This window comes from Solea senegalensis, linkage group LG2 (assembly GCF_019176455.1).
Source record: "Solea senegalensis isolate Sse05_10M linkage group LG2, IFAPA_SoseM_1, whole genome shotgun sequence".
NCBI classification, from domain to species: Eukaryota; Metazoa; Chordata; class Actinopteri; order Pleuronectiformes; family Soleidae; genus Solea; species Solea senegalensis.
Window position 1 is genome coordinate 11,203,307 of NC_058022.1, and position 15,102 is coordinate 11,218,408.

Genomic DNA, 15,102 nt, shown 5'->3' on the forward strand with positions numbered 1-15,102 from the left:
TATCCCCCCCCCTTTCGTTTCTGTTTCTAATCAACTGCCACCAAGGCGAGACGGAAGGGTACGTGTCATATTGCGAAGAAAGGGAATTTTCTGGATTGTGTCACGGGCAATTTTGCGTGAAGCAATGTTTTTTCTCTCTCAGTTCGAGCTGCCTGTTTCAGGGCATTTCCTCAGAAGACTCCTTCGTCTGCGAGGCAGACAGTCAAGGATGGACTCACTCAAAGTTCAGAGTCTCGGCATGAGCTGCAGGCTACAGTGTGTCCAGTCTTGAATAAAAACCATGCTGAAGAAATCCGTGTGGACTGCACAACCTGATGCACAAATATCTGAGTCTGTTTGAATGTGTAAAATGATAAAGGTTGTGGTCTTACTAGGGGAAAAGGTGCAAGGTTCCAACAAATGGAAAAGACTTCCCTTCCAATGTCAAAGGATCTCAAAAGGTTTTACAAGCAGAGCTTTAGCTCTAAGAAGACAGTCAAATCCCAACACTAACACACAAACATATCAGACACTCGGGAGAGATGATTCAGAGGCAGATCCCTCCTCGATGTGCTACATAGCCATGGGAGGGGAAAAGGCAGTGAACAGATTTAGTGATTGGTGTGTCACCTCATGCAGCCGCCGCAGGCTTTCCGTTGGGAGGGAAGCCAAAGGCCAGTTTGTAAACATGAAAGTGAAACCCCGGATTTTTTTGCACGTGTTTGCAGGAGCACACATCCTGTGTCAACATCCTGGGTTTATCTGGGACATTTCCTCCTCCTTTTACTGACTTTCTCAAGCATTATTTGCCAACAAAAAAAGACACACAAATGCCTCCAAAAGCAATACATAAGCTTACAGTTTTTGGGGGACTGTATTATAATAATAATAAAATAATTTATAAAAATAATAATGACAGTGCAGTTTTTTTTTATTATATATCGTAAATGTACAGTTAGACCACCACCCAAAGCCACAGCTGCCCTAAATTAACAGCATTGGTAATTATGATTATAATAATTTTTTATGTTTCTGTAACAGTTCATACACCAACCAGTATGTAAAAGCTCTTTCATTTAAATGATGTTTATTATTATTATTGTTATTAATTTCCAAATGTACTGTTTTACAAAATGAAAACTGTAAAAATAGTAAAGCACATTATTATTTACTCATTAAGATGTAAAATTATAGTTATTTACTTGCATTCCTGAACATGTTACGCTTGATTTGCTTGTTTTTTTTACTTTGTCTTGTTTTTATGACAGGAGGTCTAATAAATGTGTTAAGCACTGTGTGTCATAATAAATCATGGTAATTTACATTTTATAACATCAGTGTGAGTTCAACTAAGCTTAACAAAACTCATTATTTTACATTTTTTAAACATTGAACTGGAATTGGTCTACTGTCTATGCCTCTCTGGAGATTTGAAATATCCACAGAATGTTAGCTTTACTACCATCACCAAGGTTTCTGCTGCAATTGTCTGTGTGTGAGCAACATAACTGAAGAAGGATGGAGTTTGATTCTGAATCTGGCTTCAGGATGTTTTCATGAAATAAAGTGTAAAAAAAAAAGCAGAGTGTATATTTGAAACTGAGTGGCCTTGTTGGAGGTTTGCACTTTCTGAATGATATTATTATTATTATGATTAGGATTATTATTGTGATGATGATACATTCTAGTTCTGTGTGCATGTTTCCATCTTCTGTGCATGAATGTGTGTTTAGGCTTATGTTCAGCAAATACATCCCGGCACAGTGTAGTTGTCTTATCATTAGTAGATGTAGAGTTCGGAGCAGTGGGAGCGACATTTGCCTGCACCAAGAGACAAATATACACACAGTATTAAAAGCACTTCATTTAACAGTCTGTGAGGACTGTGAGACTCTTTCACCTCTTTCTGTCTCTCACTGCAGGGCTGCATGAATTAAGTGAATGAGGTGGTGTATTCAGGCACGTGTGTGTATTTGTTACCTTTTTTCTTTTTTTCTTCTGGCATAAACACAGAAGTTAGGACCAAAACCTGGTCCTAAGTGGTTAAGTTCATGGCTAATATTTAAGTTATGGTTAGATTAAGGTTAGGGTTAGACATTAACTGGTTAGTTTTTGGTTTCCTGTGTTCCTTGTGTTCTGCTTTATGTTTCAGGAGGCTGGGCTGGTTGGCGGGGCGGAGCTTCTGAGCCATTCACCTGCAACTCATCTCCTCGTTTCTTCTGCTATTTATACTCTGGTTTCTGGATTCACAGTCACCAGTGCGTCATGTTTGTGCCATGTGGTAACGATCCTATTTCCGTGATTCACCGAGACTCTTGCTTCTGGTATTTTTGTTCCTTTGACACGTTTTTTTTTAATCGCTGTTTTTTTCCCCTTTTTCAGTTCCTTGGACTCAGAGCTTTGCCTTAGTGTTTTTTCCTTTGGCTGGATTTTGTTTGTTTTTGTAAATACATTAGTTAGGTTTAGTAAGTTTATCCTTTATAATCCCCACAAAATGAATCTTGTAATTAAAAAAAACAAAAAACAAAAAAGAAAAACCTCTTTATCACTCAATACTAAGTGACGGGTAAAATGAAATCCCTGGGTGGGCCGCATGTGGCCCACGGGCCGCAAGTTTGAGACCTCTGCTTTAAGCCCTCCATGTCCACAGTTCCATTATGCAGATGCAAAAACACCCAAATTCACAACGCTTTGTTGTCATATCCAGAAAGTTGTGTTAAGTTATGTTTAGTTTTGCCTTCTATTTGTTTTGTGACTTCCTGTTTTATTTTGACATCTCTCTTTCCTCTCGTTTCAGATAACTTGCCCTTCCCCTGTAGTTTTCCCGCCAGTCTGATTATCTTCCCCGCCCTGATTGTTTCCACCTGTTCCCCATTTACTTTGAGTTACATATAGCCTGTGCTTCCCTCTGCCCTGCGTCAGTTCGTCTTGTCTGTCATGCCAGAGAACCCACGCCAATCCATGCCACGTCAATTGTTTGTAAGGTTTTTGCTTTTCTTAGTTGCTACTTTGTTTTGTCCCTTTTTGAGCCATCAGAGTTTTTTCCTCGTGAAGAGTGATTTTGATTTGGCACCTTGCCTAGACCTTTTGTCTCCTCCCAGTGAGTGATTATAATTTGTTACTTTGGCCTTTTGCTTATCTAGTGATTCCTCGATAGAGTGATTTTCTGTTGATACTTTTCCTCCCTTTGAGAGTGATTTTTATTTGTTACTTTGTCCAATAAATTAGAGTATTTTTGGAAGTTGTCTCTGAGTCGTGCTATTGGGTTCAAGTCCTTGTTCGGTTGTGACATTACGAACTGACCAGCATGAACCCAGCCGACTCAGAACAACTGACAGCGGCCGTTCGCTCCCAGAGCACCCGCCTGACTCAGCAAGAGGAGCACATGGCCTCTCTGCACAGTGGCGTGAAGGGGATGGCTAAAAGTCAGGAGGAGTTCAAAGCCTCTATGACAGCCCAAGTTAACCTCCTGGCAAACCAAGTACATCAAGTCCTTGCTCATCTCACAAGGGATCCCTCTCCCTCAGACACCATGACCACACCATCTCCGGCGGATACCAGAGCTTCATTGATCTCAGCTCCCCATGCCACGACTCTTCGCCTTTCCCCCCCAGAAAAGTTTTCTGGTGAGTCAGGAGGATGTCGGGCGTTTATTGTGGACTGTGATATGCATTATGAACACTTGCCCTCAGCCTTTCCTACGGAACGATCGAAGGTGGCATTCATGATCTCCCACCTCACCGGGAGGGCGAGGGCATGGGCTACGGCTGAATGGTCTCGGGATTCAATGATCTGCGGATCCCTCAAGGAGTTTAAACAGGCTCTGCGGAAGGCTTTCGATCCCCTCTCATCCGACCGAGAGAAAGCACGTGAGTTGAGCAACATCAAACAAAATAGAGACTCTGTTTGTGACTATGCTATCCGCTTTCGCACCCTAGCCACGGATAGCGGATGGAATACCACGGCCCTGTATGATGTTTTTCTCAAGGGACTTTCAGATCAAATTCAAGACTTGTTAGTGCCCCTAGATTTGCCTTCTGATCTAGACTCAGTAATGACTCTGGCCATAAGAACAGACAACCGCTTACAGGAGCTACAACGAAGCCGAATGGCCTCTGCAGCTGGTCGTCATCAGGGTCGCGCTGCTGTCACTACACCCAGTTGGCGGAGCTCCTCACGTGCTCCATCACCCATTACCCGGAGGGAGAGGCCATCCGAGGAGGTGGAGGAGCCCATGCAGTTGGGGCGAACCAAACTGTCCACAGAGGAGCGCCGTCGTCGCCTGCAGGAAGGCAGGTGCTTCTATTGCGGACAGCAAGGGCATCTGCTAGCAGCGTGTCCGGCAAAAGGCACAGGCTCACCAGTCGACAGGGGGGTACTGGGGAGACGTTTCTCCTCCACGGAATTCCCTCCTCGAGCTTTAACCCAGACTAAGGTGAGGCATCACAACACCACACTTAGTTTGGAGACTCTCATTGACTCGGGGGCTGATGAAAGTCTCATGGACTGGGATTTTGCCATGAGACTCAAGCTAAAAACAGAACAATTATCTCAGCCTATAGAGGCCAGCGCTCTCGATGGCAGTCTGATTTTTCGAGTGACGCACAAGACTGAACTGCTCACAGTTATCATTGATAACCACTATGAACTTATGCAATTTCATTTATATAACTCTGCCCAGTATCCTCTCATTTTGGGTTTTCCCTGGCTGAAGAAACATAACCCGCACATTGACTGGAGTACTGGGAGGGTCTTGAACTGGGCAGAAGAATGTAAAACCAAGTGTTTAAAGTCTTGTCATAATGTGAAAACTAGTGATAACATTGCCTCTGTTCATGTCACAGACTCTGAAACTCCTGACCTGACTTCAGTCCCAAGATGTTACCACGAGTTGAGTGAGGTATTTAGTAAAAAGAAGGCAACCTCCCTTCCTCCCCACAGGCCTTATGATTGCCCCATTGATTTGATCCCGGGGTCCCCTATTCCTAAGGGTAGACTATATTCCATCTCTGGCCCCGAAAAGAAGGCTATGACCGAGTATATTGAGTCCTCGTTAAAGGCTGGTCTTATCCGCCCCTCTTCATCTCCAGCGGGGGCAGGGTTCTTTTTTGTGGGAAAGAAAGATGGGACACTCCGACCATGTATAGACTATGCACCACTTAATGACATAACTGTTAAGAATCGGTACCCTCTGCCACTAATGTCATCAGCTTTTGATCAGCTTCAGCAAGCTAAGGTTTTCACTAAATTAGACCTCAGAAACGCCTATCATCTGGTTAGGATCAGAGAGGGGGATGAATGGAAAACAGGCTTTAACACTCCTAGTGGTCATTACGAGTACCTAGTCATGCCGTTTGGGTTGACCAATGCTCCTGCTGTCTTCCAAGCAATGATCAACGATGTACTGAGAGACTTCCTGAACCACTTTGTGTTCGTGTATTTAGATGACATATTGATCTTCTCCCCAGATTTAGACTCTCATGTGCATCATGTACGGCAGGTTCTCCAGCGACTGCTGGAGAACCAATTATATGTCAAGACAGAAAAGAGCGAATTCCATGCCGACACTGTATCTTTCCTTGGCTTTATCATAGCCCCTGGAAAGGTGCAAATGGATCCGGCTAAAGTTAGCGCTGTGGCTCAGTGGCCAACACCTGATAGCCGCAAAAAGGTTCAACAATTCTTAGGATTTGCTAACTTTTACAGGAGGTTTATCCGAAACTTCAGTGCCACAGCTGCACCTCTACATGCACTTACCTCTCCTCAGTCTCCCTTTTTGTGGTCCCCTCAAGCTGAGGAGGCCTTCCAGCAGCTCAAAGTGCGATTCACTACTGCCCCCATTCTCACAGTTCCTGATCCCAGCCGGCAGTTTGTGGTGGAGGTGGATGCCTCCAATAATGGAGTGGGGGCAGTACTCTCCCAGCACTCTGAGAAGGACAACAAGCTTCATCCCTGCGCCTTCCTGTCTCATAAACTCTCGCCGGCAGAGAGAAACTACGATGTTGGGAACCGTGAGTTATTAGCAGTGAAAAAAGCTTTGGAAGAGTGGAGACATTGGTTAGAGGGCGCACAGCACCCATTCATTGTATGGACAGATCATAAGAATCTGGAATATATTCGCAAAGCAAAGAGACTGAACTCTCGCCAAGCCAGATGGACATTTTTTTTTAACAGATTTAACTTTGTTTTGTCTTATAGGCCGGGGTCCCAGAACACCAAGCCCGATGCCTTGTCCCGTCTGTTTGACCCCGAGCCTACTGCCAAGGAACCGGAGCCCATCCTACCACTGAACCGTGTGGTAGGAGCGGTGAGTTGGCAGATAGAATCTCAGGTGAAGCAGGCTAATGGTGAGAATCCGACACCTAGTGGTTGTCCGGAGAATCGCTTGTTTGTCCCTGTTGTTATGCGTCCACAGGTGATCCATTGGGCTCACACCGGACTGCTCACCTGCCATCCAGGAGTTAAGAGGACCATGTACGTCATTTCCCAGAGGTTTTGGTGGCCCTCCATGGAGAGGGAGGTTCGGGAGTATGTGGAGGCGTGTTCCATCTGTGCCCGCAACAAGACCTCCTCCAGAGCGCAGATGGGGTTGCTGCAGCCACTCCCTGTTCCCACTCGTCCATGGGCTGAGATCTCACTCGACTTCGTCACGGGGCTCCCGGTCTCTGAAGGAAACACCACTGTGCTCACAGTGGTAGACAGGTTTTCTAAAATGACTCATTTCATAGCATTACCCAAGCTTCCATCTGCCAAAAGAACGGCAGAGATTATGATGACTCAAGTATTTCGTATTCATGGTTTTCCCAAAGACATTGTTTCAGACCGGGGGCCCCAGTTCATATCCAGGTTCTGGAAAGAGTTCTGCAAGCTCATCGGGGCCACCGTCAGCCTCACCTCTGGTTATCACCCAGAAGCCAACGGCCAGACGGAACGTCTCAACCAGGAGTTAGAGACCTGTCTTCGATGCCTGGTGTCGCAGAATCCGGCTTCCTGGAGCAAGAAGCTGGTGTGGGTGGAATATGCCCACAACTCTCTTCTCACCTCGGCAACTGGCATGTCTCCATTCCAGTGCGTCTTCGGCTACCAGCCCCCTGTCTTCTCCGAGACAGAAAAGGAGATCATCGTCCCGTCGGCCCATGCCATGGTCCGGCGATGCCACCGCATCTGGGCAGCCGCCCGTAAGGCACTCCTACGCAGTGTGGACCGCATGAAGAGGGCTGCTGATCGGAGGCGCCTACCTGCGCCTGTATACAAGCCTGGCCAGAAGGTCTGGCTCTCTACGCGGGATTTGCCTCTCCAAGTCGCTTCCAGGAAGTTGGCTCCACGGTTCGTGGGGCCTTTCCCAGTGTCCAAGGTCATCGGCCCTTCCGCTGTCCGTCTGCGTTTGCCCCGGTCCATGAGAGTCCACCCCACCTTCCACGTCAGCCGGGTGAAACCGGTTAAGGAAAGCCTCATGGTGCCCGCAGCCGCACCCCCTCCACCTCCCCAGATGGTCGACGGCGGCCCTGTCTACTCAGTCAAGGCTCTGCTGGCTGTGCGCAACAGGGGCCGGGGCAGGCAGTTCCTGGTGGATTGGGAGGGCTACGGTCCAGAGGAACGATCATGGGTTCCTGCTAGCTTTATTGTGGATCCTGACCTCATCACAGACTTTTACAGACGCCACCCTCAGTTATCTGGGCCGTCAGGTGCCGTCCCTAGAGGGGGGGGTACTGTCATATCCAGAAAGTTGTGTTAAGTTATGTTTAGTTTTGCCTTCTATTTGTTTTGTGACTTCCTGTTTTATTTTGACATCTCTCTTTCCTCTCGTTTCAGATAACTTGCCCTTCCCCTGTAGTTTTCCCGCCAGTCTGATTATCTTCCCCGCCCTGATTGTTTCCACCTGTTCCCCATTTACTTTGAGTTACATATAGCCTGTGCTTCCCTCTGCCCTGCGTCAGTTCGTCTTGTCTGTCATGCCAGAGAACCCACGCCAATCCATGCCACGTCAATTGTTTGTAAGGTTTTTGCTTTTCTTAGTTGCTACTTTGTTTTGTCCCTTTTTGAGCCATCAGAGTTTTTTCCTCGTGAAGAGTGATTTTGATTTGGCACCTTGCCTAGACCTTTTGTCTCCTCCCAGTGAGTGATTATAATTTGTTACTTTGGCCTTTTGCTTATCTAGTGATTCCTCGATAGAGTGATTTTCTGTTGATACTTTTCCTCCCTTTGAGAGTGATTTTTATTTGTTACTTTGTCCAATAAATTAGAGTATTTTTGGAAGTTGTCTCTGAGTCGTGCTATTGGGTTCAAGTCCTTGTTCGGTTGTGACATTTGTTTTGGTGTATGATTATGTCAAAAGAAAATTAGATCACTCATTTGACTATTACACCCCCACGCGATTGTTACAGCGTTTAATTAAAAATACTGGTTCTACTCACCTACATTGGATGGGATCAGCGTAAGTCATTGGGTGCCGGCACTTTTTGCTACATTAGAGTTTCCCCCCCACGAATTTCATTCTGGTAAAGGTGGGAAAGCCTCTAAACCTGTACCAGATCACTACGGGACAATATAAGCCTCTATTTAAACCCAGATTAATAAGGGAGGAAAACATATTTGCATGGAGGATGATTAAAGTATCTCATTATAATTAATGCAGGTTAAGCTTTTCCCAGAGGAAACCAGTGGAGATGATAAATATATAATCAAAAACCCCAGCACCACATCTGTCTTACAGGAAGAAAGACGAGCTATACAGACACATCTGAAGATAAATGAAGAGCTCGTGCATCCGTCCTGCTCTAGATCTGTGAGTATTGGTCCAAGTTTATGAATGTGATTCATGTTTAATGTAGTGTTTCTAACTCAGTCTGCACTGAAATACTAATAATGCACATTGTTTGGGCCAGAGAGAGTCCATTACTCTGGCTGTATCACATCTAGTGGGACGCACACACTGGACAATGTAGCCTTAAAAAGGACGGAGGAGTGAGAGGAGGAGAAGCCTGCACGCGATTTCTTGGAAAAGTATGTGTGTGAGCGTGTATTGATGCTCGGACACAGCAAACACGTGTCACCTCAGTTTCGGCGCTGTCAAGCTAAACTGACATAAACAGCCCCAGACGGCCCGATCAGAGATGGACTTTACATAACAGCTGAGTCACTCACAATCTATTTTTATGGCTTTGAGGTGTGTGTGTGTGTGTTCTTGTGTGAGTATGTTTGTGAGGACAAACAAACTAACCCTAACCCATATGGAGGGAGGTCATTTTTGGCTGGTCCTTTTGTTCTGTCACCCCTTGACTTGGTTTGCAAGTGTCACTGGTACCACTGACACTTGGTCCCATTAGAGTAACTGTTAGCAAAGATGGCGGACACCGTTTACATTCTGGGAATGAGGTCCCGCCCCCCTACGAGTGGCTCTAAAAAGCAGTTTCAAGCCTCTGAAGTGTCACTGGTGGGCACCTAACAAAGAAAAGAATGAAGAGATTTCTCAGGGGAAACTGAGGTTGGGAAGCAGAATTTTTTCAAAAATACTACCCCTATTCTAGTAACACAAAGTTAAATGCAAATTGGGGAATTATTCCTTTAAGGATAGAGGCTAGTGAATACATTATGAGGTAAATGGTTTGTATTTATATGGCACTTTCCTAGTCTTGATGACCATTCACTGACATTTTCATACTGCACATCTATGTTTCACTCATCTTTCATTACCACTGACCCAAGGACACATTGGCATGTAGACTAACGAACTCGGTCAACCTTCAAGTTGAACGACGACTCCACTGTCACGAGCAATAGTTCACTATGCCAGTGACATTCACTATGAAGGGGTTATGCTTGGAGCTAGAGTAGAGTCGTGTGTGAGATCTGCTCAGAACGGGGACACATTTGTGTTGTCAGGTCATAGTGACCAGGCTTCACTGCTTTAAGATTGAAGACTCAAGAGTTTATTCGTCACTCGCTCAGTTGTACACGTGTAACATACATGAGAATTGTCACCTGGCCTGAATCATCACTCCAAACATTTAAAATACTCCAGGAATGTACTTAAAATATGAATATTCTAGAAATATATAAGTATACCAAACAACGTAAATCTGGAGTGAACAAATTCCCAACAAGCAGCTGCGGTTGCAGTTATGTTAAACCAAAAGTGTCAATTTTTAAGGGCCTGTTTGGAATAGGACTTTGTTTTTCATGTGCAAGTATAAATAGGGATTAGGTTAAGTGAGGTTATAGATGTTATGTTTATCTTTGGATGGCCTTAAGAGAGAGAGAGCAGCAGAGAACCGATAGGGAGGGAAGAGCAGAGATAAGGTTGGTGACTTATATCAGAATGCTCCAGGTGTGTCGAGCTGTTGGTTGCGAATCAGTTTGGGTGAGTAAAACCAAGAAATGGAAAAAGGATGTGTCCACGAGCGAGCAAAACCTGGAGCTCTGGAGGATTTCAGGTATTGAATGTTAATTTGCTTTATGATCGGCATCAGAACAGTGTTCTGGGATTCATTTCTCCTGCATGAGAAAGTGTTCAGAGTAGAGATTCAAATATAACATCCATTCATCCAGAGCTACACTGCTTATCCTCTGAGGTTCATGGGGTGGTGGGCGCGATTAAGGTAAGAAAATGCTCATCTGGTAAATTGTTTATTGACTCATTTTGTTGTTAGGAGTTGTGTAGGTTTGTCCTTCCCATAATGGAGGTTGTCAGAACGAACACTATTAGTACTTACATTAATCCACAGTTTGCTGCAGCTGTTCAACACCTGGAGGACAGCTTTTTATTTTAAAAGTGTTTTCTTAATGATATTGTGAAATTTTGTTTGCTCTTCACGCAGCTTTCTGTGCTGCGCTCTTCACTCAGTGACCTTAAATGCCACATCCCAGCCACCAGAATAGAAATACTGACCTTTACAGTTGCATTTATAGTTTCATAATGGGTAACATCGCTGATCTTTTTCATATTTATGAAGTTTTGTATGTGGCTTTAGAATTCATCAGCATATATTGTACCTAATAGGTTAACAAACCCTTCTCAATGGCTGCCAGTTTCAATGACTTAATGTTATTCCTTTATTTTGGGACTTCATTCTTGATTGAACTTGGATTTCCTCTGATAATATCTGCCCACACCCCACACTACCACACTGAGTTTTACTCTCTGGTGTTTAAGGGATAAATTAAAGGCAGTACAGTGACGCAGCACTGTCACCTCACAGCAGGGTGCGTCATCTGAGTCCTCTTTGATCGGTGGGAACACGACGATGAACGGTTGTTTTTCTCTGCACGGTGAGAAACTGGCAACCTGCAGGGTGTTAGTAACCCTTTCGCCGCAATCCTGGCGCCAGGATGCAGTGACTGAGACAGCAAAACAATTTTCATGAAATGAAATTAAGCGATTTCACCATAACAGCTTCAGAGGTGCTAAATAATAAATAAGACTACAGTTTCAAAGAAGTAAATGTGGAGGTTATACCTCGGCAGCAGGAGGCACACAGAAACAGTTGTTTGCAACTCCCATCTCTATCCTGTCTCCCTAAGGCCTTGTGGCACCGCTCCTGAGCCAAATGTCACCTGCAACTGGATCCAGCCGCCCCCTTTGACCCTTAAAGAAATGAATCCATTCATCGTCCACTGCTTTATCCTCTCCATGAGGGTCCCAGATGACATAGAAGTAAAGACGGTGTAGAGCCTGGACAGGTTGCCAATCCATCGCCAACATCCATCCATCCATCTTATCCGCCTGAGGATTGCTGATGGTGCTGTGCCACTCTCAGCTGATAGGCAATAGGCGGCGTGCACCCTGGACCGATCGCCAGTACTTCGCAGGGCCACATAGAGACAAACAACCATTCACTCTCACAGTCAGTAAGAGTGTCCAATTTCCATAATCCCAAAATCTGTCATGTTTTTGGACTGTGGGAGGAAACTGGAGAACCCGGAGAAAACCCACACACAGGGGGAGAACATGCAAACTCATGCATGCAGAAAGATCCTTGTTTCCGACTAGGTCACAAACCCGGGTCTTCTTGCTGTAAAGGCAAGAACGCTGACCACTACACAAACCGCGTGGCCCTGCTCATGTAAAACACAGAAAGGCCCAGACCAGGATGTGAACCAGCAAGCCTCTTGCTGTGAGGCAAACAATGCTAGCCACGTGAGCCACTGAGTGCCCAACCCCCTTGAAGAAACATCTTACATATTTTGCACACGTGAGTTATGACTCATGGGATAAAAGCAATCAATTGTTATTCTAACAAACACATTCTGAGTCAGAATTACTGTTCAATTAACTTTTGAGGTCACACGCGCGGTGTAAACCGTTACTTCCGCCATGTACACAGTCGGTGCTCGGGAGTGTTAAAGCTCAAACGAAAACATTTTCCACAAACTTGAGTGAATTCCAACTATGGCTGTGTGTACACACACTGATCCACAGATAAAAACACACCTGTCTTCCATGCTGAGCCTTCCCTGCTCCACTTTTTTTTTTACTCATCTCTTATTCTGGAGCATGTCAGTGTTAACTCCACTCCCCACCCACACACACACACACACACACAGCCTATCTTTTTCCTTTCTTATTTTTTCCAAACTGCAAAAGACACAGCCGCTCAAACGTTACATTGCGCAGTTTTTACACCTTAGCAAACACACAACCCAGCCGCAGTTGATAAAAACAGACAGACACCAACAGTCGGAGCAGGAGCTCTTATGTCAGTTGCAACAGGCATTTAATGAGTTTGTGTGGATGTGTGTCGAGAAGTGACAGAGGTCATCGTATATTGACTCACGGCTGACAAGAATCATTTTGTAGTCAACGGGGGCATCTGCCATCCCACCAGACTCTCACTCCTTCTCTGTGCAGGAGAGCATATAATACGCAACAGTTTACAGGGCTCATAGATTTATAAGAACTGCAACACTGCGCCTGCAGCGTCGAGTGAGAAGGTTTAAAAACTGTAAAGCTTCATTTTGGATGAGTTGTGGGAGAGGCTTGAATGTTTAAAACCTCTCAGGTGTTTATGTGCTGAGGTGGTATGAAGATGCTGTTAGTGATTAGTCACTATCCAAGTGCTTTTTTTTTTTTAAAGGAAAGAAGTCACACTTTCTCCCAGTCAAAATGTAATGCCCACTTTAATGGATAGCATCATTTCTTTTTTTACAAAGAGATGTAGAAAGAAACGGTTTAAACTCTACTTTGAAAGTGATCAGAAAATGGGTTATAGCCTGCACCCACCCTCCTGTTGAAAGAGAAATCCCCAAAAAGCAACATGTCCTTGGTGTGTCCTTCACATTCTCTAGTTTAGGATTTGCAGTTTGTTCATGTTTCCTGCTCTGGTGATGCTGGGGATGAAAGCAAATTTTTTCATAAAAAAATGCGATCACATCTCACATGTTTAATACCTTTATGGGCCATGTGACAAAATGTAGGAAGTGTGGGGCAACGTGGCTGCTGTGATGAGAAACCCTTCATTATGCTCCCTGTGTGTGTGCATGTGCATGTGTGTGTGTGTGTGCTATGTCTTCCTAAACTCCAGGATTGGACAGAGCATGTTGCAATCACCAGCTCACAGAATGTCAAGGGGAATATAAATGCGCTATGCGTAAAACGCATTAACGTGCTATTCATAATAAGGAGTCCAAAACATGGCACAAGACAGATTAGGTAAAAGACGCGCAAGAGCCAATGGAGATAATCCTGTTATCTCGTTGGATGTAAAATGCCAATGTGGAGACATCAGAGACAGACAGAGATGAACTGAACATGAACTAATGCTGCAGATATACGGAAGGAGGAGGAGGAGGAGGAGGAGGACGGGGCTGTCGGATAAGAGTGGCAACCCCGGGTAAACAACCCCGGGTTCTTCTTGACCTTAGGGGACACCCACGCCGTTTACCGCAGTGTGACCGGTGGCCACCCGCCGACTATTAAGTGATAACACGCGCACGTTGAACCACAGTTCAATACCCTCCTGCTGACATTGTATAACCTTTAAGTATTTCCCCGTCAGTAGAACACTCTGTGTTGACACAGTGTTGACTGATGATCTGTCAAGTTGAAGAGAATTAAATGTGGGGCTCTGCTCATTTTATGGGATTGGGATGCCGGGGGTGCCAGCGAAGACGCACGCCGGTCATCACCTCCTCTGACCAGAGTGCATTTGACATTACGCACAATAGGAACACACACACACACATACACACACTTTAGAAACACCCACAGTAAACACAAGTAAAAGGGGAGACACGTATACTTACGGGTTGACCCTGGACTCTGCGGGCTCCTCTGCACGCTCCATTGTAAAAATCCCCCGATATTACCGTTTTACCGGAATCCTCAGATGCCGTGGTCGCAGTCCACGTCTCTGCAGATGTACCAGAGGATCACATAGAGGATGAGAAGTATGGCGAAGATGAAGAGCGCTACTAGGATGGCCTTTGTCACCGGAGAGATGAGCGACTGCATGTCAGGAGCAGAGAGAGCCGGGCAGAGCGGCGTGGTTGCTCCGCGTCTGTCCGTCCTCAGTCTGCTGTCTCGCTCGCTCTCCTCTCCTCTCCTCCGCTCCGGTGGCAACTGTTGAGGACGGAGCCCGGGGCTTTGCCGTGCGCGAACTTACACATGTAGTGCCTGACGCACGTGCACACGCGCTCCACGCCGCCAATGTACACACACCGGCGATCCTGGCGCGCAACGCGTGGGGGGCTTCCCTTCTTGCAGCGGCACGGGCGCGGGCTGACAGTCCACAGGTCCTCTCTGTGTGACCCTCTGTCGCACATCAGAGGGGACAACAGTGATAATGACCACGCGTTTGGTCAGAGGAGGCTGCGCCAAATGAACGCGGTGACATTCAGCAGGTGGATGATCAGATTCAATAAATCCCGCAGAGACGATTCAGTCACAGAGAGAAGTCCTGAAATGCGCGCTGAGGTGCAGCTAACAGGTTGATCAGTATTCCTCACGCTGCGTGTGTGTGTGTGTGTGTGTGAGAGAGAGAGAGAGAGACAGAAAGACAGACAGACAGAGTCCTACAATCACGACTGTCAAGAGAGACATGATCATTAAACCAAATTCCACTGCGCCCTTTTACATTGTATTTAATTGTACAGTATCATTAATTAAACTGACCGTTTGACTTTTTC

General features: G+C 45.6%; 1 protein-coding gene across 1 annotated transcript in view; it reads right to left on the reverse strand.

Annotated features, from left to right (window-relative positions):
* The window catches only part of LOC122760538 (dehydrogenase/reductase SDR family member on chromosome X-like), a 35,397-nt gene extending 20,506 nt beyond the window's left edge, over positions 1 to 14,891 (reverse strand). Inside the window, exon 1 of the mRNA XM_044015628.1 lies at positions 14,221 to 14,891. The gene's annotated coding sequence lies outside the window, so the exon portion shown is untranslated. The remainder of the gene's footprint in view (positions 1 to 14,220) is intronic.
* Between the last annotated feature and the right edge of the window lie 211 nt (positions 14,892 to 15,102).